The sequence below is a fragment of the Narcine bancroftii genome, chromosome 10 (assembly GCF_036971445.1).
Source record: "Narcine bancroftii isolate sNarBan1 chromosome 10, sNarBan1.hap1, whole genome shotgun sequence".
Classification (NCBI taxonomy): domain Eukaryota; kingdom Metazoa; phylum Chordata; class Chondrichthyes; order Torpediniformes; family Narcinidae; genus Narcine; species Narcine bancroftii.
In genome coordinates this window covers 7431870-7456898 of record NC_091478.1, presented here as the reverse complement: position 1 = coordinate 7456898, position 25029 = coordinate 7431870, and the positions used below count along the sequence as shown (strand labels likewise).

At 38.1% G+C, this 25029-nt stretch overlaps 1 protein-coding gene across 13 annotated transcripts in view; it reads right to left on the bottom strand.

Annotated features, from left to right (window-relative positions):
* The window catches only part of c10h10orf90 (chromosome 10 C10orf90 homolog), a 184209-nt gene that overhangs the window by 151433 nt on the left and 7747 nt on the right, over window positions 1-25029 (bottom strand). For 8 of the 13 annotated variants that reach the window (XM_069899683.1, XM_069899681.1, XM_069899690.1 and 5 more), the window contains 5 exons: window positions 20281-20372; window positions 10287-10391; window positions 6730-6911; window positions 4536-4755; window positions 669-837 (listed from right to left, as the gene is read on the bottom strand). The gene's annotated coding sequence lies outside the window, so the exon portion shown is untranslated. Of the gene's footprint in view, window positions 1-668; window positions 838-4535; window positions 4756-6729; window positions 6912-10286; window positions 10392-11822; window positions 11923-20280; window positions 20373-25029 lie in introns of all 13 variants that reach the window. The other 5 variants (XM_069899686.1, XM_069899687.1, XM_069899682.1 and 2 more) reach the window with 5 other exon arrangements.

Genomic DNA, 25029 nt, shown 5'->3' with positions numbered 1-25029 from the left:
TGATCTCCTCTGAATTCCATCAAACAGTCCCAGGTGACTTAATTGTTCCTCAAAGGCTAACCCCTCCCCCCGCATCTCTGGAATCAACCAGGCAAATCTCCATATCTCCTCCAAACCCAGTACCAGTAAAACCCCTGGTATCCAGAATTCAAGAAACCAGCAAAAAACAGGGAAAATAAATTATAAAAATAAATTAATAGGTAAAAATACATTAGTTAAAATTTGTAAAAGAAAACCCAATTGTGCACAATTTACATCAACTTCCTTCATGTTAATTTTCTTGAAAATTAAGATCTCTTATAGGGATTTCATCTGTGCAACTTCTTCAGAATTTAAACTGTTTTTGGAGGCTGACTGATCAACCATCCACTTTTCTTTCAGATTTCCATTGGTGTAGTGAGTTACATTCAATACTGCAAGTATGTTAATTTCATAATATGAAACAGATTGCTGTGATTCCATCTGAAATGTTGACAATCCCTTCCCCTCCACAGATTCTATTTGACTGAGTTTTGTTTTTGTTGCAGATCTTACTGAATTGAGGATATTCCACTCTTAAAAAAAAAATTACATTTTCTGCTATTTTACTTGCAGGTGTTACAAGGCAAAGAAATTGGAAAGCACGGTTAGTATTACGGTTCGTGCAATGCTATTACAGTGTCACCAACCTGGGAGTGAATCTGCCACTGTATGTTCGTTCTCCCCGTGTCTGCATGGGTTTCCTCCCACACTTCAAAACGTACAGGGGTTGTGCGTTATTTGGGTGGCATGGGTTCACGTTCCTGAAGAGTCTGTTACTGTGCTATATGTCCAATTTTTTTTAAAGATTAAAACATCCTTGAAAAAAAATGAAAACACAAGAAATGAATATTGACAATAATGTAAATTTGTAAGATTATCGTAATAAATGATTTCCATCCAAAAAAACAATTTTTAATCGAAAATTGTGTTACTTACCCTTTGAAAACATTAAAAAATTAGAACATTTAGAATTTTATAAAGATTTTTGGGATGGGGAAATTCTGAGCTCTGGCTTTTAAATGACTGAACTGATCTTTAAAATTTACCTTTGGTTTCAGCGCATAATGTTAATTGTCAGGCTGTCTCTTTCTCTTTGGCTTGGCTTCGCGGATGAAGATTTATGAAGGGGTAACGTCCACGTCAGCTGCAGGCTCGTTTGTTGCTGACAAGTCCGATGCGGGACAGGCAGACACAGTTGCAGTGGTTGCAAGGGAAAATTGGTGGGTTGGGGTTGGGTGTTGGGTTTTTCCTCCTTTGTCTTTTGTCGGTGAGGTGGGCTCTGCGGTCTTCTTCAAAGGAGGTTGCTGCCCGCCGAACTGTGAGGCACCAAGATGCATGGTTGAGGCGATATCAGCCCACTGGCGGTGGTCAATGTGGCAGGCACCAAGAGATTTCTTTAGGCAGTTCTTGTACCTCTTCTTTGGTGCACTTCTGTCACGGTGGCCAGTGGAGAGCTCGCCATATAACATGATCTTGGGAAGGCGATGGTCTTCCATTCTGGAGACGTGACCTACCCATCAGCAGCGTGGATTCGATGCTGTCGGCCTCTGCCATCTCGAGTACTTTGATGTTGGAGATGAAGTCGCTCCAATGAATGTTGAGGATGGAGCGGAGATAACACTGGTGGAAGCGTTCTAGGAGCCGTAGGTGATGCCGGTAAAGGACCCATGATTCGGAGCCGAACAGGAGTGTGGGTATGACAACGGCTCTGTAATACGCTAATCTTTGTGAGGTTTTTCAGTTGGTTGTTTTTCCAGACTCTTTTGTGTAGTCTTCCAAAGGCACTATTTGCCTTGGCGAGTCTGTTGTCTATCTCGTTGTCGATCCTTGCATCTGATGAAATGGTGCAGCTGAGATAGGTAAACTGGTTGACCGTTTTGAGTTTTGTATGAGATGAAATAAGCAGGTTTTCAAAGATTTGAATAAATGAAGGAGACAGAATGCTTCAAGGGTGCAACAGAGTATTTTATTAAAGTGTGGTCAGTAATATGAAAGAGTAAAACAACATGTCTAATACACACTCGAGATGGCAGAGGCCGACAGCATTGAGTCCACGCTGCTGAAGATCCAGCTGCGCTGGGTGGGTCACGTCTCCATAATGGAGGACCATCGCCTTCCCAAGATCATGCTATATGGCAAGCTCTCCACTGGCCACCATGACAGAGGTGCACCAAAGAAGAGGTACAAGGACTGCCTAAAGAAATCTCTTGGTGCCTGCCCCATTGACCACTGCCAGTGGGCTGATATCGCCTCAAACCGTGCATCTTGGCGCCTCACAGTTCGGCGGGCAGCAACCTCCTTTGAAGAAGACCGCAGAGCCCACCTCACTGACAAAAGGCAAAGGAGGAAAAACCCAACACCCAACCCCAACCAACCAATTTTCCCCTGCAGCCGCTGCAACCGTGTCTGCCTGTCCCGCATCGGACTTGTCAGCCACAAATGAGCCTGCAGCTGGCGTGGACATTTACCCCCTCCATAAATCTTCGTCCGCGAAGCCAAGCCAAAGAAAGAAACAAATACAATCAATTAACAGCAAGTCTCACACCTTTCTGATTGTCCAGGACTGATTTAATGCAGCTGGCTTAGAGAGAGTCAGAAGTCCTTGGCATGAATTAGTTTGAGGAGAATTCGGCAGAGTTTACTCACTATTCACATTTTTTATAATTAAAGAGCCTGGACTTCTTTCCTAATCTACACATTCTAATTGGCTAACTCATAAAACTAACAAAGGTTTCGCGAAAGACAAGTCTTGGATTGTTCACTTGTCCCAAAAAAAAATCATTTGTTTCCTGTCTGCAAGTTTCAAGGCCTAAAGGACCCCATGAATCAGGACATTGTCTTGTTTACCTTCCCATTTAACATGCCTGCTCACTGTGAGCTGACAACTCCAACTTAGACATAAATATGTTATTAACCCTCTTATTACATAGGGATATTGTAAATACTCCATATAAAATAAATTATAAAGAAACCTTCCTTGGGAGTTAAAAATAGGGCATTTTAATCCCCCTTAGAGATAGTTTCATTTTCTAAACATATCAGGAATTGATTGTATGATTTACATAGGAACATAGGAAGAAGGAACAGGAGTAGGCCAAAAATGGCCCAGCGAGCCTGCTCCGCCATTCAATACGATCATGGCTGATCTAATTTATGACCTAACTCCACCTACCTGCCTTCTCCCCATATCCCCCAATTTCTCTGGGCGCAGGAATCCGCAAGGTGGTCAAGTGATCTTGCACAATCAACATCCAACATTTCACATTAATGATATGGCTGAATTGTCTGACGTGAAGCAGCAGTTACAGAAGTAATTGACAGTACTTGCTTTAATTTCCAATTGCAAATAACCGAACTGGCAAAAACCCGAGGCAATCAATGAGCTGCTCATCTTCTGACTTACTACCTGCCAGTTAATTGAGACCCTTGCCAGTCCCTCATCATGCCATTAACTTAATCTCCTAGCATGGGTAAAAAGCATCCTCCAGTTTTAGCAACCCAGGCTCCAGTAAGGTTTTACAGATCATTGATTGGTAAAAGGCTTCCAACTGAGTTAGACTCTGTAAAGTAATGGAGTCTCTGTTACAGCTTCGAACTTGGGTTAAGAGAGAAGTCCAAGGAGAGAGATTTGAAATGAGAGGGGGCTCGAGGATGGTTGCTTTCTTGTGCATTAATAAGTGGCACAGAACTCAATGGAGGCACTTGCTACAGGATTTAATTGGTAGTTCTGTAGGTTTTTCACGGAAGCAAGGTTTGTAAGTATACATTTTCTGTGAGGCAGACAAGGACATCCATTTGGATGATCTGGCCCATTATTTAGTTTGCGCTTGTTAATTCTTTATCTGTGTAATAGTGGAAATTTACAGTTTATTGCTCCTTAGCTTAACATATGCTTTATACAATATCACAATCTTCCTAAGTTTTTCAAAAATATAGCAAATTGATTTGCTCTATCTACTCAAAAATATCAAGCCATCAACATAATATCTGGCTGGAATTTTAAAACAGAAATATTTTCTGGCTCCCAGCTACATACTTTGCATTCTATCAGGGTTTCTAAAAGTTTAATTTACAAAGCATACACTTACATTACTGATTGATGCTCAATTTTAAGTGGTGAAGCACAATTTAAAAGTTCATCTTCAAGGACTGTAGCTTCAACAATAAAAATTACTACCAGCATTCAAATCATTATTCTCTGATATGTCCATGTGGAGTTTTTGTTCTCCAATCTTTTTAACAGGATCCTGCACATGTGCATTGTTTTGTAATTTCTTCATTCCTCCATTTTGGTCTTCTGCTTGACAGATTCTAACCACTCAACCAGTGGCAGATGAACTTTAATCTCTGTAATTCATTCCTTAAACCTCTCAGATGATTTATTTCTCTGCAGTCACTCTTGCAATTCTGCATCCAATTTTGGTTTAGAAAACTCCCCAAAACAAAGTCACGATGGCCAGATAATATTCTTTTAGTGAAGCTGATTAAAGGATAAAGGTTGCTGATAAAATTACCTCAGTTTTTTCCCCTCAAGGGAGACTTGTGGAATAGTTTTACGCCAACCTCAGAGGATGAAGTACGACTCTTATTCTTTCTGAATGATCTTTCCCGACTCCCAGCATTTCTCTAGGAGGATTTCTTCCTCCAACAGCCATAAATTCTACAAGTACATGCCTCGGGAGATTTTTTGTATCTTGTCAAATTGTGCACCATACGCTATGTCAAACTGGAGGCCTGTTCAGAAAAAAAAAATAAACCTTTCTCACAAAAGAACATTGATTTGTGAGTTTCACTGCTTTTCTCTCCATACCTGCTTCTTGGCCTACTGAGTATTTTCAGCTTGTCACTTTTATTTAATACTTTGCATGCAGATTAATGCTTTTGGAAACACACCAATACATTTTTATACATCAGTTTTTATTAATTCAGATGTTCCAATGTATTTCTTTTAAATCAATCAAATAATCTTGATGTTAAGTTGTTTAAAAGAATAGATGCCAACGCACGCAAGAGGATTTTGAAATGAACTAATTTTTATCTTTTTTTAAAAGGTCTGCAGACACTTGTTGTATTGGGAAATAGTATCAGGTTTGATGGGTTCACAGAGAGAAGAGTCTGGACACTAGTTTTATAATCAAAGGTAACTTAATCGTACACACAGGAATCAAACAGGAGATGACGTCAAATTGTACAATAATGGTGTATGCAGGAACATTGAGCACAAGGGACCTCAATACCAGTGGTTGCTTACCCTACCACATTTCCCCAGGTGTACACATTCACAGACAGGGACTTCCACTCAATTCCCTGTACCAACAGGGGTGCAGCTCTCTGCAAACACTGATCTATTGCAGAACTATGGCTCAACTCAAGTGCAATGCACACCTTAACCAAGACTCCTCCAGCGACGCCCACAGTAGTGATTGGCATGGAGTGACGTTCATGGCTTGAACCAGAGAGAGAGAGAGAGAGAGAGAGAGAGAGAGAGAGAGAGAGAGAGAGAGAGAGATTGAGAGAGAGAGAGAGATTGAGAGAGAGAGAGAAAGAAAGGTGGCCTGTGTTGGAGTTTATATTGTTCTGAGCTAAGCAACTGGCCAGTGATGACGTGGAATCTATTAAATTAGCTAACGGTAAGGTGTGCACTACTGGGTGGTCAGAGTTCAACCTTGATTGGCAGGTGATGAGACTTCGGACTAGGTTCTAGACAGAGAGGTCACGTGATCCGCAGGAATCCACAAGGTGGTCAAGTGATCTTGCACAATCAACATCCAACATTGTGGTTGAAGTAAAAGCACAATGCTCGAGAAACTCAGCAGGTCAAACAATGTACTTTCTGTATATCAAGACATGATGAAGGGCTCAAGCCAGAAACATTGGTTCTGCATCTTTATCTTTGCTACATACACAGTTTGACCTCCTGAGTTTCTACTGCGTTGTGTTTTTTTATCTGTTTTTAGCGCTCTTCGTTGAGCAATAAATGATATCAGAGAAACTTTACTGTTCATACTACCTCATATTGCATTGAAATAGCAGACTAAATTACATGTCCTGGATAATGGCTGAAAACATAAAATGCAATAGATGTAGACCCAAAAAAATTCAAAATTTATTTTTGTTTTACTGCTTTACAATTGAATATATCTGTGCAATAATGCACTATATAAGTCGGCATATAAGACGGTATCTGAAACTTAAATAAGTCACTCTAAAATGCAGGCTTGTCTTGTACACCAAGTATCAAATCCAAACCTTATATTAAAGTATAAACCTGTCTAATAAACCTTCAAATAACAGTGCACAGCAAACAAAGTCAACAGCATATACCAATTTCCATTTGGCACAGCTGATGAACAGTGAAGTCTCAGCTCTTTCCCATGGGGTCCATCCACTCAGTCTGACTGCCATCAGCCTTTTAAAGGAGCCGATGGTGGTTTATTTTAAAATATGCTAATAAAATTTTAATCTTTACTAAGAAATTTGCTTTTAAAATGTTGTGAATTAGTATATTAAATGTGCCTAGCAACATCACTCGACTGGTCAGCGGTTAAATGCCATTCTTGGGATAGTCTTATGTAGCAAGTTTACCTCAAACCTACATTTTAGGTGGAAATTCTGGGGGATGTCTTATCCATGGGTCATCTTGTATTCTGATATATATGGGAATTATTTTCATATAAATGGACAAAGAATGCATAGGATGTTACTCACAGCTTAAAAGGCAAGCGGATGTGCTTCAGGAAAACTATTTCTGGTTTCCATCCTATTTATGTAAATCAGACTATTTCCTGTTACCGGCCCAATGATCATTTGTGTGTACTGCCTCCATATCCATTGTTTGTGAATTCAGATCCATTCCAGAGACACGAAGGTGAATGTAATTTTGAATACAACTGTGAAACACAGATGAAGGGGAAAGGATTGTGATGAGATAGAAAATGAAATATTAAGAAAATAAAAGAGCACAGGAAAGTCATTTACAATCTATTGAAAATAAAAAAACAAGGCCTCCAGTCTGAGAAGCTATTGTCCACGGCCACTCACTGGCTTCTCCCACAAAGCCAATGTTTTTGAATATTTTAATATGAGATTTCACATTCAAAGTACAGAGTATCTATGTTAAAATTCTCAAAGATACATTACACTTAAAATCACCAATGCCTGAAGAGGGCACACAAAATCAGTGAACCGGTGCAGACTCGAAAGGCCAACATGGCCTGTTTCTGCTCCGTAAATGGTTATATGGTTATAAAACACTATAGATGTTGAAATAAAAATATATATTTATAATAAAAAATATTCTAAATAGTTGGCAGTTAAGGCAGGACTCTTGGAAAGAGAAGCAGAATTAATATTTCAGGTTTGATGACCTTTTGCTGGAACAAATAGCAAAATTTTAAAAAAAATTAGAAGCCAGACATTTCTAAAGTTTTAGATAAGGGAAAAGGGTGGGCAGAAAGATAAGCCAATGTAACAATATTTGGAATTTTAAAAAAATTCCAAGCAGTGGCCATTTCTAACAAAAGAAATCCTAACCATCTGCCCTCGACTTTTATGGGAACAGCATTGCTGAGCCACTCACCAATGACCAAAGATTAGTTGGTCACACCAGTTAAATACCTTGGTAGTTCAGAGGCTTGCCATGAACAGATGGTCGCAAGTCCAATAGGTTGTAAGTCAGGGAATGCAGCAGTTAGTGTATTGCAAACTCAAGCAGAAATACAAATTAAATATTTTTATATTGCTATTTTCAGCATCCATGGAATTAAATTCCTACGAAATAATTTGAATTGATAAAAACAAGGAAAACTGTTTTTAAAGATAATTGCTCCAAGTCTGGAGTCTCCCCAATGAAGAAATTAGCAATTATCTCACTAAAATGCACAGTCAAAATGAACAAACCATTGCTTTTGACCTATCTTGGACTCAAAGCCAAAACTCAGGAACAGCTTTAATTTGAACACTGAATATTCATTGTTGTATTCAAATCACAAAAACAAAAGCCCTCAGGGTTACAAATGCTCATGAGCTAAGGAAAACAACAGCAAAAGATTAGCAATTTAACCAAAAAACCGAGAAAGTTTAATACATGTCTATCCCTCACAGAAGTACAGAATTGCCACAGACTTGTCCAAAAATGTTCATTCTATGTATCTTGAAACATCTGCCTTTTGTCAGCAATGTAAAAGTGCAGAATCCAGCTAATTTTTACATTTAAAAAAATTTTTCACACTATGAACCATACTGACCAAAATACACACAAACATTTCCCTCTTGAATATACACAGTGTCATTTTCTCCCCTTTTCCCCCTCCCTCCTTCACCCCCCCTCCCCATCCATTCAACATATATGATACATTAAACCCATTAAACAATGTCATCACACAATGAAAATAAACAAGAAATTTGAGTGGGCTACTAGTGTTCACTGTTGTTCTCTCACTGCTCCCCACCTGGATTCTCTCTCACTGCTAGCCATCTATAACCCCCTGCTGCTCTCAAGCTCTACGACACTTCAACTACAGGTATTAGTGTTCAGTTACCAACCTACACATGTCTTTCCAAGGTTTTCTTTCAATTTATTAATCGATTATAGAGATTCCTAATTGCCTCCTGAAATGTGGGGCATACCAGAACAGTACAGATCTGAAATTAAATGTGATGCAAGGCGCAGATTTGGCTCAAGTCATGTTGAGAATTAACATAGCTCTGGAAAAAAGGTGAAAAAAAGGTGGCCAGTAGTCTAGTGAGTTAAATTTTATAATCAGATGAATGACATGAATGCAGAATTCAATGCAAATAATAAAGCAGCTCTAACCTCTGTGTTTTGATAAAGTGAAAGATAAATACAAGTACTGCACAGAATCTACATTGATTTGGGAGGAGCACTTCCGTCAAAGAGAGGAGGAAATTAACTGAGTACCTCATAGGGTTTGTACTCATCACAGTTAGACTTTTCTCTCTTCTTAAAGATAATCATGAGGTCATTTCTGAGGTTACATCGTAATTTATCTTCTTAGATCTGGACAATCGTTTTGTTTCTTTTATTGTGAAATTACAGATGTAATATCACTCAAAATCTATAACCCTATAACCCAGACAAGAGGCCCTTTCAAACTGCAGCACCCAAGTAGCCCTCCTGGAACCAGGTGTGACTACTGGGTCTTGGGTGCAATTATTGGGTCCTGGGTGCATCCTGCACCTTGAAGATCAAAGGCGGACTGCGACAGAATCACAGTGCAAATATTCATATTATGAACCATCTTAAACAATAATATACAAAACAAAATAGTCCACAAAAAGTAAGAGAGTGCTTTCGGTTCGTTGATCGTTCAAGAATCTGATGGCAGCAGTGGGTGAAGAGGCCGTCCTTGTGCCTTTGAGTGCTTGTCTTTAGGCTCCTGTACCTCCTTCCCGATGATAGCAGAGTGAAGAGGGCATGGCCTGGGTGGTGGGGGGTCTTTGAGGTTGGAGGCTACTTTTTAAGACACCACCTCATGTAGATGTCCTTGATGGATGCAATCTAGTGCCTGTGATATCACAGGCCGAGTTCACAACCCTCTGGAGTTTTTCCTTGTCCAGAGAGTTGGCGCCTATATACTAGACAGTAATGCAACCATCCAGAATGTTCTCCACGGTACATCTGTAGAAGTTTGAGAGTCTTCGGTGACATACCAAATTTCTTCAAACACCTGACAAAGTATAGCCGCTGGTGAGCCTTCTTCGTGATTGTATCAACATGAAGGCTCCAGGACAGATCCTTCGAGACATTGACACACAGGAATTTGAAGTTCTTGACCCTCTCCACTACTGAGCCCTCAGTGATACTGCCTGAACTGAGTTTCTCCAGCAGAGTTTTTTTTGCTCTGTTCAGTCTCCTGTCTACAATGTTCCTGAGTTCTGCCATTTGCTGGACAATTTCTTCTTATATTCAACCTGTCAAAGTTCAACACCTGATACTTGCCTGGATTAAACTGTCTGTAATTTCTCTGTCCATATTTGCAATAGATTTTTTTCCTGCTGTGTTCTTTGACAACCTTCCTCATTATTCACAACTCTCCCAATTTTCATGTTGTCTGCAAAACTTAGTAATTAGCACTTGTATTTTCATCTAAAACATTATCACAAACAATGCAAGACACAGCACTGATCACTATGGAACACCACTAGACACAGACCTGCAATCAGAATAACACCCCTCCACCATAACCAGTGCCTTCTTTGACCAAACTAAATTTGAATCCAATCAACTAAGTTTTGGTGGATACCTTAATCTTCTGGAGCATCTTACGCTGAGGGATCTTTACAAGAAAACATCTCACCATTGCCTTTTCTTGGAGAAATCAAAGGGGGATAGGGTTGCCAGTGATATCCTACAAAGGAATACAAAAACACACAAAATTGAAAACTCACTTTGAGTATGGATTACATAGCATTGTTTGGCATACTTTAGGTTGGTGTGTTATAGTATAAAATTCTACGTAATTAAATTGGAAGGTAAGGTTTATTAATATATCTTAACATAGGCTCACTCCACTTTCAGCATTAATGAATGTCTATGTTTCTCAGGAGGAAGAGGATCTAACATGGTCACATTATGCATTTGCAATACTGTCCTCCTGGCGAAAGAGGACTTAAAATTTTCTACAGCTTGAACCTGGCAAGCCAATATTATTTTTCCACCCCTCACTATAAATCTCAGGGTTTTCAACCTATTTCATTTCTCTTCCTGAATTTTTGTCCAAACTAAACCTAATTGTTTATACTTATCCTCAGGTATATTTTTGACAAAAGCCCACAAATTCTATGCTTCGAGATCTTTTCAATGTGTTGCATTTATCAACCTGCAATAAATATCGAAATAATGCAAAGCAGAATGTACTCTTTATTTACTTTAACACATCATCCTCTCCTCTGGACATGAAGCAACAGAGTGACAGCCCTGATTTTCTGAAGTTCAAGTCGATTATAAATTGAGACAATGTCTCTATGTGTGCTTAAATTGCAAAATATGCCGATGTGCTCAGATGAGAAAGGGTTTTTTTCAGACTGCTCATCTTGTCGGTCACCATCATATGACTATGCAATTGATTATCGCTAACTGATTAATGCAATGACTTGATTTTAAAGTAGTTCACTGCAACAAATTTTAACCAACGGAATTGTCAAGGTTATTTCTATACAATCAAGTCTTCCATCAGCAGCTTTGGCTCATTCACATATTCAACATCCAAGGTCACCATCTGCAAACAAACACAATGAGATAGACTGCCCAGAGTGTAATCTTCCAGTAAAGCACCAGAATACTAATGCATCACTTCAGGTGCAGTTGCTTGCCATTAATAGCACACAGTCGTGCAACATACAATCTGCTGTCATATTTTATTTTAAAGAGAATGGAAACCTGCAATTACACCAATTTCCACCATCTCAGGCATTGACTGAGAATCAGACGGATAAAAAGTACTTTTGCGCTGGTTATAATAGGGAAGCAAATTTTACACAGAGAGAAAAAAAAAATCACACAATCTCCAATGATCAAATAATTATAAAGTCAGCCCAATATTTGTAAAACATTCTTACTTTCCTCAATTATTGCCATGAAATCAGAGACAATCAACTAAAGGTGAAAATAAAATTTTGATTTAGTGTCACCTTCAAAAGAAGGCACCACAATTAATGCAGCATTGGTCAGTATCACACTGAATAATCTCTAGGTGTGCTTACATTTTTGAACTGGTAACATTTTTCTAACCAAGCTAAGTTTGTATTCTAGTTCATTAGCACTACAATTGAACAGTCACCAAATATGATGAACCGTGTCTGCCTGTCCCGCATCGGACTTGTCAGCCACAATCGAGCCTGCAGCTGACGTGGAGTTTTACCCCCTCCATAAATCTTCGTCTGCGAAGCCAAGCCAAAGAAGAAGAAATATGATGTCGGGTAACATCAAAAAATAATACATAATGTAAAAAGGATAATTGTACCAATTGATTAGCTGGTTTACTGTTTACAATAGCAAAGAGGCACTATCAAATCAGCTTCCTTGCCCGTTATAAGCAAAAATATAATTCTATTTGTGATCTCTACTTTCTCGGATAGTCACATGCTCCATTTACCCATAAATAAAAGTCTCTCGACCTGAAACGACAACAATAATTTGCCCCCCCCCAACAGATATTCCTCGAACTGTTGAGTTCCTCAGCAGATTGTTTTTAGTCAGTAACATAATTAACAAATTTGTCACTTTTGATCAATGATCAAGATATTAGACTTTTAAGAGCTAATACCAAAGTATTAAACCAGAAGACCTATGATTTCAGAAGTTGAGGCAAGGAAACATTTGGCTTAAAACACTAAGTCTGGTGAATGCCAGATAAGCTGTTCTATAAGTTTGTACTTGTGCTTTGTATTTGGTGTGGAAAAGCACCTTGTCATATATTTTGCTGCCGTGTCTATGACAAAAGTTTGTTATGCATGAAGTTAGTTTTTTGGTTTAAATACACCAGTTGTTTTGTATGTTTAAAAACAAATTTAAGGAGATAAAAAGGGAGAATATTATCAACAATGAGTTGTATAAATGTAACTTAATAAATACGTTTCCTGACAGCTTGGGGATAAAGGAAAATATATCAGCAGAAGTGTCTAGGATTCAAATCAAACTTAATGCTGCTGGGTTTAAGAGAGAGTCTTTCCAATAACCAGAAGATGGAGACCTTTCAAAAATGTGATGTTTGTACAGACAGGATAATAGAAAATGAAAGTGGATGGAAAGGTCAGTAGGAAAAAAATTCAATGAGAATATTTCCTTGGAAAATACTCAATAATGAATGAACATCTATTCCAGGGACAAATAAATATTGTTTTTTTTAGGTTAATTGGTGTATTTGAGCGGCACGGGCTCATGGGCAGGAAGACCATGTTGCCATGCTGTATCTCTAAATTAAAAACAAATTGGTTTTTAGCCGAAGAGCTTCCCATAGAGAAGTCTAAACAACAAATATCATAAATCAAAAGATAAACAGTTCTATAAAAGTAATTAACATTTTCTTTTAATTCCTGGGAGGCAGGTATAATTGTCAAACCCATCATTTACTGCCAAATGCCCTTTGGAAAGTGGTGATTGGTCCACTATAATTCAGTGAAAGTATTTTCACAATGCCTGCTGTACAGGGAGTTCCAGGATTTTGACCTAAAAATGTGGATAGTGCATCCACATGCATCTATGTTTCATATATTTCCATGTATCTGCAGGTTAGTTCTTTTATGGTTGGCTGCTGGTGACCAGTTGTGTTCCACCGGTTTAAGTGATGAGACCGCTTCTTTTCACATTACAAGTCAATGATCTGGATGATGGAACTGATGGCTTTATGGCCAAGTTTGTAGATGATACAAAGATAGGAGGAGGGGCAGGTAGTGTTTTTAATTAAAAAAACTTAATACATCATAATATATCAAATCAATAATACACATAAACTCAGTACGTATATTTACAGTGACAATTTCCATTTCACTCTAGCCCCCTCCCTCTCCACCTCCCATTAACTATAGAAAGAAAAGATGATAAGAAAAGGCTCATTTTCATAACATGTCTAATTAAGAGTTGGAGGTTTGAAGTTGGTGGTTACTAATAAACTTTATATATGGGTTCCAAATTTCTTCATATTGAGCATACCTGTCTCTTAAACTACAAGTAATGTTTTCTAATGGAATACAATTCTTCACTTCCATGTAGCACCATTGTATTTTCAAAGATGTTTCCATTTTCCTAGTTATCATTATGCATTTTTTTTGCTGCCACTAATGCAATTTTAATAAATCATTTTTGAAATTTATCTAAATTTAATTTTAACTCTTTATCCTTTATATTGCTTATCAGAAAGATTTTTGGGTCTTTTGGTATCTTATTTTTTAGTAGTTCAATTTAATATTGAATTTAAGTCCTCCTAAAAGGATTGTACTTACGCACATGTCCAAATTGAATGTACTATTGTCCCAAGTTTGCAGCAGAAACATTTATCAGATAGTATAGGATTCCATTCTTTTAATTTTTGAGATGTAACATATAGCCTATGAAGTCTATGTATCATCCGATACCGAGCATTTATTGTCAAGGTACCCAGACATAGTTCCATCCAAGTTTCATTCTTTATTTGTATATTTAAAATCATTTTCCTAACATTGTTTGGGCCTGTACATTGCCTCATCTTTTCCGTTGTTTTGTAATTTGATATACATGTTTGTAATAAACTTTTTAACTATTGTAGTATCTGTGATTAAATATTCAGGCAACCTTAAATCCTTTCCCAGCTTCTATTTTAAATGTTTTTAATTGATAACATGAAAGTAACATGTGATATTCCATATTTATCTTTTAGCTGTTCAAATGTCAGTAAAATATTGCCCAGAAAATAGTCTTTTTTTCTTGTAATTCCTTTTCTTGACCATTCCTTAAAAAATACATTATTCATTGTAAAAGGAATTAATTGGTTTTGTTTCAGCAACATATTGGGTATTTGGTAATTTATCATCTTCCATTCTAAATGAATTCTACTCCATATTTTAATATATAGTGTAATATTGGTAAATTATTATGTGGCAGTAATTTCTCATTCCATTTCTAGAGCAAAAGCTGAGGACCCTGTGACGTCTGTCTCTGAGGCCGATATCAGAACAGCATTCAAGAGGGTGAACTCTCACAAGGTGTCAGGCCCTGATGGCTTACCTGGCAGGGTACTGAAAATCTGTGCCCAAAAACTAGCCAGAGTGTTCACCAACACTTTCCATCTCTCATTGTTGAAGTCAGAGGCTCCCACCTGCTTTAAAAGGGCATCAATGATCCCGGTGCCCAAGAAGAGTAGAAGGAGCTGCCTCAATGACTCGCCCAGTAGCCCTAATAACGACTGTGATGAGATGCTTTAAGAGGTTGGTCATGGCCAGAAGTACCTAAGCAAAGGACTGAACTCACTGTAATTCGGCTCTCATCACAATCAATTCAAGCAGATACAATATCACTGACTGTCCACTCAGCTCTGGATTAACTACAGCTCAGCCTTCATTATTCCCTCAGTGCTGGTGAACAAGCTCTCAACCCTGGGCTTGCATCCCACCCCCAGCATCTGGATCCTTGATTTCCACATAGGAATATTACAGCCAGTATGAATTAGAAACAATGTCTCCTTCTCACTGATTATCAACATCAGCACATCTCTTAAAAAAAATATTTTTATTGCACATTGGCACATCTCTAGGATGCGTGCTTAACCTGCTGTTCTACCATTATACACCCATGTCTGTGGGGCCAGGCACAATTCCAATGCTATCTACATATTTGCCACATTTGTCAGCAGTAACACAATGGCAATGTGGATACATCCAGAGGGAAGTAGATCAGATTGTGGAGTGGTGTCACACCAACAACCTTCAACTCGATGTTCACAAAACCATGATGATTTTGGACTTCAGGAGGAAGTCAGGAGAAAACAAATCAGCCCTTATCGAGGGTTCAGTCGTGGAGAGGGTCAAGAATTTCAAATGCCTGGGTGTCACCTCTCTGACCATCTGTCCTGAAGCCTCCATGTCGATGCAATCACAAACGAGGGCTATACTCTGTGAGGCGTTTCGGTATGTCACCAGACTCTCGAATACTACAGGTGTACTGTGGAGGGCATTCCAGGTGATTGCATCACTCTGATATGAAGTGCAGGACAAGAAAAAAAACTAAAGTTGTTAATTCAGCCTGCCACATCACAGGACACCAGTCTACATTCCATCAAGGACATCTACGAGAGGCGGTCTCTTAAGAAAGCAGCCGCTATCCTCAAAGACCCCCACGATCTGCTGTCATCAGAAAAAAGATACAGGAGCCTGAAGACGAGCACTCAACAGCACAAGAACAGCTTCTTCTCTGCTGCTATCAGATCCTGAATGATCAATGGACCAAAGACACTGTCTTACTTTCTTATTGTGCACTATATTTATTTTGTAAGGTGGTTTACATCAATATTTTCACTGTGGCGTTGCTGCAAAACAACGAATTTCATGACTTGTTCGTGACAATAATTTCTGATTCTGAGATCCCCTTGTTCCTGCATATTGCTAAGAATCCTGCCATTAACCATATACTCACACAAATCAAAATAATCTAAAGATCTTCAATATAAGAGGAAAGAAAAATCAAATTTAAGTAGTTAATTGCAACAGAAGATATCCAAAATATGATAATTATGAATAAGATCATTTTTATTTTCAGTGTTTTTGCTGAAATTGATATTTCAAATAAAAAATATGAATGTTGAAAATGTGTAAATTTAGCTTCTTCCTGCATTTATAGTAATACAGTTAACACTATTTTTCTATATGTGAATTTTAAATGAGGTGGAATTCTGCTGGAAATAGTATTTTTTTGGAATAGCATATTCATATTTAATTATTCTGTGATCTGAATAGGTGCACCACTTCACGGAAGATGCAAAAGAGATTTGCAACAATGTTCCCAATTTTATTTATGAAGGATGATTGGATAAGGATGAAATATCTTTGAACTGAAATATTTGTCCTGTTTCTCTCTCCAGAGAGGATGCCTGAACTACTGAGTATTTGTCTTTATTTCAGATTTTCAGCTTCTGTAATTTACTTTTGCACAAGCTAGGGAATTCTCTTTGAAACAGACAACACTGAAGTGTATAATAAGAGTGACCCAGAAAGAGTCATTAGAAAGTACATATTTCTCTCACCTGAGGGTTCCAAAACATTGAGACATCAACTTAAAATTAAACGGTAGACGAATTAGAAGGGTGGCAAATGTCTAACATTTACCTGTGAGGTTGGTGGAATCACAAACCCTTCCCACATTTACAAGTGACTGTAAATGCTTTCAAGTTTTGGATCTGCAGCATTACAAATCAAGTAATGGAAGGTAGGATGAGAATGAGTACCATCTTCTTGGTTGATGGGATATGATGGGCTGTTTAGATTTCATTTATCTCGTACGTTTTCCTTGATAAGATGATTAGCCTTTAGTTACGTCCTTTATTACCTCACTTCCTTTTTGAAAATTGGAGTGTCAAATTGGCAGTCATTCAAACCTGACATTTCTCCAGAATCAAAGGATGTTTGGAAGATTATATCTGTTGCAACCATTATTTTAATAGACATTGTTTTAGGATCCTCAGGTGCAAACCATCCAGACTGATCCATCTTTAGCCCTATTAGTTTGACTAATGCTAATCATCTCGCATGATGGTGTTTAGTTTCTCCTCAGAATTATTCAGTTTTTGACAATGTTACATCAAGTGCATATTGTGAATGGATGGGCTGCAATACATCCACAGGATTCCAATTAGTCCAGTTGTTTTAATTTATTCAGTCAATGGATCATCTCGTTTGTATTGTGGTCACAATCAAAGTCTCATAAATCCAAAACGTAAATTGAGTGCAAAGAGATCATGTTGGTTTCCAATGACTCTTCAATACAATCATTCTTTTACAATTAATTCTGAATTATTTTTTATGGACTTGCTTGAATTGATTGTGATGAGAGCCGAATTACAGTGGGTTCAGTTCAGAGTTAAAATTGCTCAACTCATGCTAATCTTCCACAAATATTTCTCAAAATTTTCTGACAGCTTGTTATGATTGCTCCAGTCAGTATGATAAAAGGGCAAAAGGTAGAACAGCTACTGAATTTTAATAATAAATCTAATTACTTTTGAATGCTTAATTTTAAGAGCTAAACCCAACGCCTCCAGGATTCCATTTACTATTGTTTGATTTATCAAAAATAATACAAATCTTTGGTAAATATGGATAAAGATAATCTCTCAGATTAAATATTCTTAAATCATATAAGATGCCCTGTAGTTGTGTGACTGAAACATGCAGAACGTGTAAAGCTCAAGCTGCAAAATAAATGCAACAATTCAGATGCCCTCTGTACATCCTTTGCAGTATTGCAAAATTAACACCAGGCTTCTGGTAGTGGTCGAGATTATTTCCTACAAGATGTAGGAATTTTTTAAAAATCGTGTGTTACTCATTATGATCTTGAGATGTTCCTGCACAAAATCACGTCATTTTAATGAAACTGAAACTATTCACTTGAAATGTTTTTTTTTTTTAAAAAATACATACACCTTGAATAAGATCATTTTGATGCAAAATTAATCTTGGCTAACCTTAGTTGAGTTAATAAATTTACACCTTTAGGTTATTAGATAGAACTATAAGATCCAACACCACCAGTGTGATTTCAATAGTTCAATTATTTATCAAAGATTTGTGTTTATGGATGTCAAAGGAAAATTCATCACAAGAGATGCAATTGCATATATCCGATAAATTATTACGTTGGAACGCCAGTGGCTGCTAGTAGGATACATTACGTCCTATGGATCACGTTGTTTGAGGATGCTACAAGCTGAGAACAGTAGCTATATTTGATATGTTGAAGCAACAAGAGTGGAAGTATTTATTTGGATATTCTTGGCAACATATTATGGGAAACTAAAAGAGGTAATGTGGGCAGCTTGGGATAAAGCTGCTATTAGTGCATGGCATGGGGAGAAATGACAAATGAAGGATGAGGCAAAATTTCCTGTTGGGTAAAAGATATTTTAAAAATGTATTGGATTATTTCAAATTCCAGCAGTTCAGAATATCTCCTCCACAATCTCCACCAGTCCCAGAGCACCACAGCGCTGTATACTTTGCCCCCTGCTCTACTCACTTTACACCTACAACTGCATGGCTCAGTACAGCAACACTGTTTATAAATTTGCTAAGGATTCCATAGAAGTGGTCTGTATAAAAAAAGTAATGAGTCAGCATAAAGGAGAGAGATTGAAAAATTAGCTGAATGGTATACTAACAACCACCACTCTCTCAATGTCACCAAAACCAACAAACTGATTGAGGACTTTAGGAAGGGAAAACCAGAGGTGTACGATTATTGGGGATCAGAGGTGGAAAGCCTTGCAAAAGGCAATGGACATAGCCAATACATCACAGGAATAACTTTCCCCACAATTGAGTAAGTATCCATGGACTGTTGCTGTGGTAGAGTAGCAGCAGCAATCATCAATGATCTACATCACCCATGACATGCTCTGTTCTCACTACTGCCATCAGGAAAAAGGTATGGGAGCCACAAGATTTCAAACTTTCTGCATTTTTAAGGTTAATCCCTTAACAGCTTTATTTGGTATTGGTGGAGAGTGACACAACTTTAAAGTCATCTTTAAATGCTCAGATGGTGGGACGTTACCCCACCTAATCATACTCAATGGCTAAGTGACGTCATCATGTTTAAATTTAGAGATTAGATGCTCAATTTCAGATTTGAATGCAAATTTTCAAACAATGTGGGGATCCTTTTCGAGTTACCTTTATAATTTTGATTTGTTTTTAAGGTAGAAATGTTGATTAATGAGATAATTTGTCACTGATAAGAATCCTGTTTTTTTTTTGGCCAAACAGCTTCTTTTTTGGTAGTAGGTTTAGATTTTACTTTTTTTATAATAAATAAAATATCAATACAATCTATTTGATTAAAATATGGGATACCTTGGTTCAAATGGTAGGATTTAAGTGCATCTTCTTGACTTCTAACATATATCTGTGTGATAAACCACTGTATGTATGTTTCGCAGTCTGGATACGGCCCGTGGCTGACTGTCCTGTGGCTTCTCACACAGACTCCTGAATCAAGGTGACTGTCCCACAGCCCCCTCTCTAATCAGGACAGTCGACTAGCAGGGACATGCCTCCATTCTATTGCTAATAAAAACCTATCAGATTTACATAACTTGTAGTATTTTGGAATTATTGATGATGCATCAGTCTGAATGTACTCTATTTTTGGATGTGAAATTTCAATGTTAATAAAAATATTGAAAAAAGATTTGTACCACCAGACGAGGAACAGTTGCTACCCCTCTACCATCGGACTCTGATGCTGCATTATTTCTATTTATATCTGTTTCTGGTCTTGTAGTTTGTCTAGTGTTTATTCAATTAAATTGAAATTAGAATTATACTGATCTTAAAATTAAGAAATTTATCATTTTCTGACCAATTGCTTTCCTGTTTTGTTAATCACTTCTGTATCCCAAAGAACTGGAGCAGAGGCAAGACATCCTTGACTTAAGAAAAAGAATTGGAATGCCAATTATCCCAAAACTATGAGAGAGACAGCTGTGATAGCACTACTGAGCATCAGATGGCCCCCACAGGGGCATGGCTCGGTTTAGGATGAGCACTTACCTTACCTCCTGAATCCATGGAGACAATAGGCCTTTTTTCTTTATCTGGTCTTCTTACTGTGTGTTCACGACGGGGCAGCAACAATCTTCACTCTTTTAGGTGACATAATTAAAGCATTGTATAGAATTTATAAAGCAGTTTTTAATAGGTTTGGTAATTTGCACTTTACTTATATAGCACTTTTTTTAAAAACAAATTCCCAGGAGAGTCGGATTTCCACGTCCGGACTCTACCACATCACGTCCCATCCCCCCCATCTATGCTTCCTCAATGCCGTTTGTGATTCTGCCGACAATTGTGGTGTCATGGGCAAATTTGTGGACAGCATTGGAATTGTGCCTGGCCACACAATCATGGGTGTAAGATTAGTAGAGCAGTGGACTAAACACACATCTTTGAGGTACACCTGTGTTGATAATCAGTGAGGAGACCTTGTTTCCAATGACTGCAATCTTTCAATGAGGAAGTCAAGGATCTATGATAATCGTCCCGCCTGTCAAGGTACAAAAATACACAGCAGAACCAGAAAATACAAGAGACAGATTTTATTCAAGTCACGCCAGTGGGAATGAGTAGTATTTATGTCAGGTAGACGGTGACACTGTGGTTAATACCAGAATCTCATTAAAAAGAAAATTGCAGTGAGAAAGTACAATATGCAAGGCATTTTCTTGCACACAAATCTGATAGAAATCTCTGGAAATTATTGTTACAAGTTCAGATCTTACACAAGGTATCGCTAGCATTTAAAGACAAAATTGGATTGACGTCAATCATTTATTCACATGTACAAGTCATAATTAAAAGATATCCTTCTTGCATATGGAATTAACAGTAGTTTGGAAAATTCACAGTGACATCCATTTTTCGTATGCCTGATATCTGGTCTTTAATTATCATATGTAAATAGTTGGTTTCACAATAACATTAAGCCATTAAAGTTAGCAATGGAGAGGAAAGCTTCTTAGCTGGAACAATATTAGGCTAGGACTGAGCTGGTGCCATTAGAGTCACATGGTGCACTCTATAGCTTTTGAGAATTCAAATCGCATCTGACAGTTTGTGAAACCTGAACAACTGTGCTTGCGGAGGAAGCTTTTTATGAATGGGCTTTCCCGTTAACAGTTTGATAAATGGAACAACCTATCTAGCGCTTCTGTGTTATAAGATATTATCGTATCTGTGAGCCCACTTGAATGTTTCTTTGCCCAGGAACCCAGGAAATGGCTGAAGTAATGGCTTTGCATAAGCAGATGATTGGTGTTAATTGTCTTGTCTGGAATGTGTTTTTCTCTCTGGCAACCTCAGGTTTCTTTCTGGTCCCAGCTCAGAGATGGTGACTGGTATTTCGATATAAATAAATCTGTAATTTTTTTTCTGGACAACATAAAAATACAAACTTTAACAGATCCAATTGCAGAGCAGGGTGCAGAGCCAAGAGTTTGTAGCTTCTTGACAAGCACTAAGGGAATAATGGTGTGAAGGCTGAGCTGTAGTTGATGAATACAGATTGTACATCAATTGGATGTATAAGGGACCATAATTGGAGACTAATAAAGCTGGGGGGTGGAGTGAAATGGCATCGGGAAAGGAGGTGGACTCAACTCTCCCAAGGGATTAAAATACAAAGCCTCAATCAACAATTTTAAATTTAAAATATATTAAAATCCTCCGGAACCTACGTGGAAACTGTTGGACATGGCAGCCAGAGGAAGGAAAGTAGTAAGAGACAAGAAAATTGTAAATAAAGAAACTAAGAAAATCAAAGAAGAGCAGCCTACCTTACAGTTGGAGCCTGGGCCTCAAGTTCCAAAGCCCCCCATGACTAACTCCAGCAATGACATTCTATTTTCAACAGAAGCCAGTGCCAACTCCTGTGGACGCCAGGGAAGATGGTGCCAGATTAATCCAGATCTCCCTTGAAGAATATACTAACCTTATGCACATGTATACATCCAAGCATGTGCCAAGAGGAAGAAAATGCCCTGGAATAGTTGCTCCATAGAACCATTCCCAGTAGTGCTGGTGGAGTGAAGGAACTGCAGACAAATATACCAGATCTATCAGGAGCACCTGAAGTTTTAACAGCTGGTGATCAAGAGAAGAAGGGAGATCAAGAAGAATCAGATCAGCGTAAAGATGATCAAGATGATGGAGAGGTGGCTTCTAGTTTTGGATAAAAAGACTGAAATATGAAAGAACTTTACTTACCTGTAATGTTTACTATCAAATTATAAGAGCTGATATCAAAAAAGTCAGATCTGATATGAAGGAGGTTAAAAATGAAAATGTTAAAATATACTTCTCATAAGTGAATGAAGTTAAAGCAACAGTTCAAAGAGTGGACTTGGATGTGCAGAGGGTTAAAAATGATATGAACATCTGCATGTATAGAATTGAAAGGTCAAAAATTCCAATGTACTCTTGGAAAAGCAGAGAAAAGAAATGATGGAAAAGATGGATATGTTGGAAAGTCAAAGTAGATGAAATAATGTTCAGATTGTTGGTCTTGAAGAAGATTTTGAAGGAAGTGGTAATCCAGTGGAATTTTTTGAAAATGGATTCTCGAAATCTTGGGGGGGAAGAAAACTTCCAAATGGAAATGAACTGGAAAGGGCTCATCGAGCTTTACTGGAGGAAGCACAAAGATTTCCGTGCTGTAATTGTTATGTTATTTGCAAAGTTACTTGCTGCAATTAAGAAGAAGCAACAAGAACTGTTGAGTTTAAGCCCTCAACGAGAAGTACAAAGTCTTGCAGATTCAAATTACACCGAAGAGGGCTGTGCCAAAGAAGATTGTAAGCTGTCAAAAAGAGTTGGAGCCAAAACTCAGATGGAAACAACTTTAATTGCTGATGATCAAGTTAATGTGGATCTTGTAGAGGTGGGCGATTTATTATTTCCAAATGCATAAATAATTAATTTTCCCCCAGTGGCGGGGGGGGGGGGGGTGGTTGGATGTTGTTCCTTGCTTTCCCAAACCATTATGTGCCATATCATGGCAGGAGTCATGACCCATATGGTGGAGGGAAGTAGTGTTGCTATATCTTCATTCAGCACTTATTTTTTGGGGGGGGTTGGGGGTTATTTTTAAGTAATATTTTGTTTGTTGAATTTTTTTTCTTTTAATTCTATTTCTACTTTTTTCTCATCAGACAGAGACCTTAAACAGGAGCCGGTTAGAGGTGATAAGGAGACCTGGGAATACAGAATTGGAAGAGACTTTGATTCAGGATAATGGATGATAAAAATAAATTAAAATTTCTTAGTTTTAATGTTAATGGGCTAAATAGTCAAATTAAAAGGAAAAGAATATTAAGTTTTAAGAAAAAGGTTGATATTGCATCTTACAAGAAACTCATTGGACAGAAAAATAATATTCTAAATTAAAAAGAGATTGGGTGGGTCAACTTATAGCTTCATCTTTTAATTCTAAAGAGGAGTAGTTAAACAAGTTAAAAAAAAATTACCAATAAAAATTTACAATACTATAATGCAGGGGTGTCAAACTCAAATTACAGAGGGCCAAAATTAAAAACTTGGACTAAGTCGAGGGCCAAACTAAATATTTATTGAAAATTTTCAACAATATCTGCATGTTTTCTCTTCTTTCAACATATGTAATGTTAAACTTTTTCTTATTAAAATAAATGTTTAATAATAGTTTTGGATAAACTCTTTCCAGAAGCATTAACAAATGAGAAATAAAATATTCAAGAAATAATATTTCTCTATAGAGGATTTGTCAAATGTTGCTAGTGTGCTGTCGAATAGTAAAATCTGAGGGCTATTGAGAATGTGGGAGAATAACATGATTCCTGGAACAATCAAATGGGTGACTGATTGTGGGCATGAACTCTAGCAGGGTTATTCCATTGGTACAGATATCCTTTGATTTACACACTTTTCAAGTTTTATGCCTAATGAGCTTGTATCCAGGTGCAGGACCATTTTTAACCCAGGAATATATTCATCACTGTGACATGAAACTATTGGAAGATCGTTTTATCCTGAGATTAAAGTTCATAATACTTACTCAGGCCTGTGTGCGGGAGGGCGGGGTTTGCAGGCGATCGGGTTGGACAACGACAGTGCGGGGGCATCGGCTCTCGCTGCAGGGCAGCATCTCGGCGGATCAGCGGCACCGTCACTGTGAGTCGCGGGTCGGCCTGCGGCAGGGAGGGGGAGTGGGCAATGGTCCTGGCAAGGTCAGGCCCGAGGCCTCCGGTTCCGGGCACTGGGAAGCAGCCTTGGCTTCCCCTGACACCGGCCAGGCCCCAAAACCAGAGACCACGGTGAGACCCTGCAACGTAAACAGAGGAGGTGGGGGCGATTAGCGGGCTGACGCCAATGCATTCTGGGATTTGTAGTATTACTGTGCATGCGCTATACTGGCGCGGCGGCCAGCGGGCCACCTCTAATACATTTTTGAAATGATCTTGCGGGCCAAATATAATTATATCGCGGGCCAAATTTGGCCCGCGGGCCAGAGTTTGACATGTGTGCTATAATTGGATCCTGTGAGGAGATATGTTTTGATTAATTGTCAGATTTATTCTGAAATGTGGACATTTATGAATATTTATGCACCAAATGTAGATAATGAAGATTTTATAAAGAATTCTTTTCTACTTTTGGTGGAAGTGGAGGAAAAGGTTTTAAAAGGAGGTGATTTTAATTGTCTTGACCCGTTACTGGATGTATCAACTAAAACAGTAATAAGCTAAGGCAGTGAAGACTACATAAAGT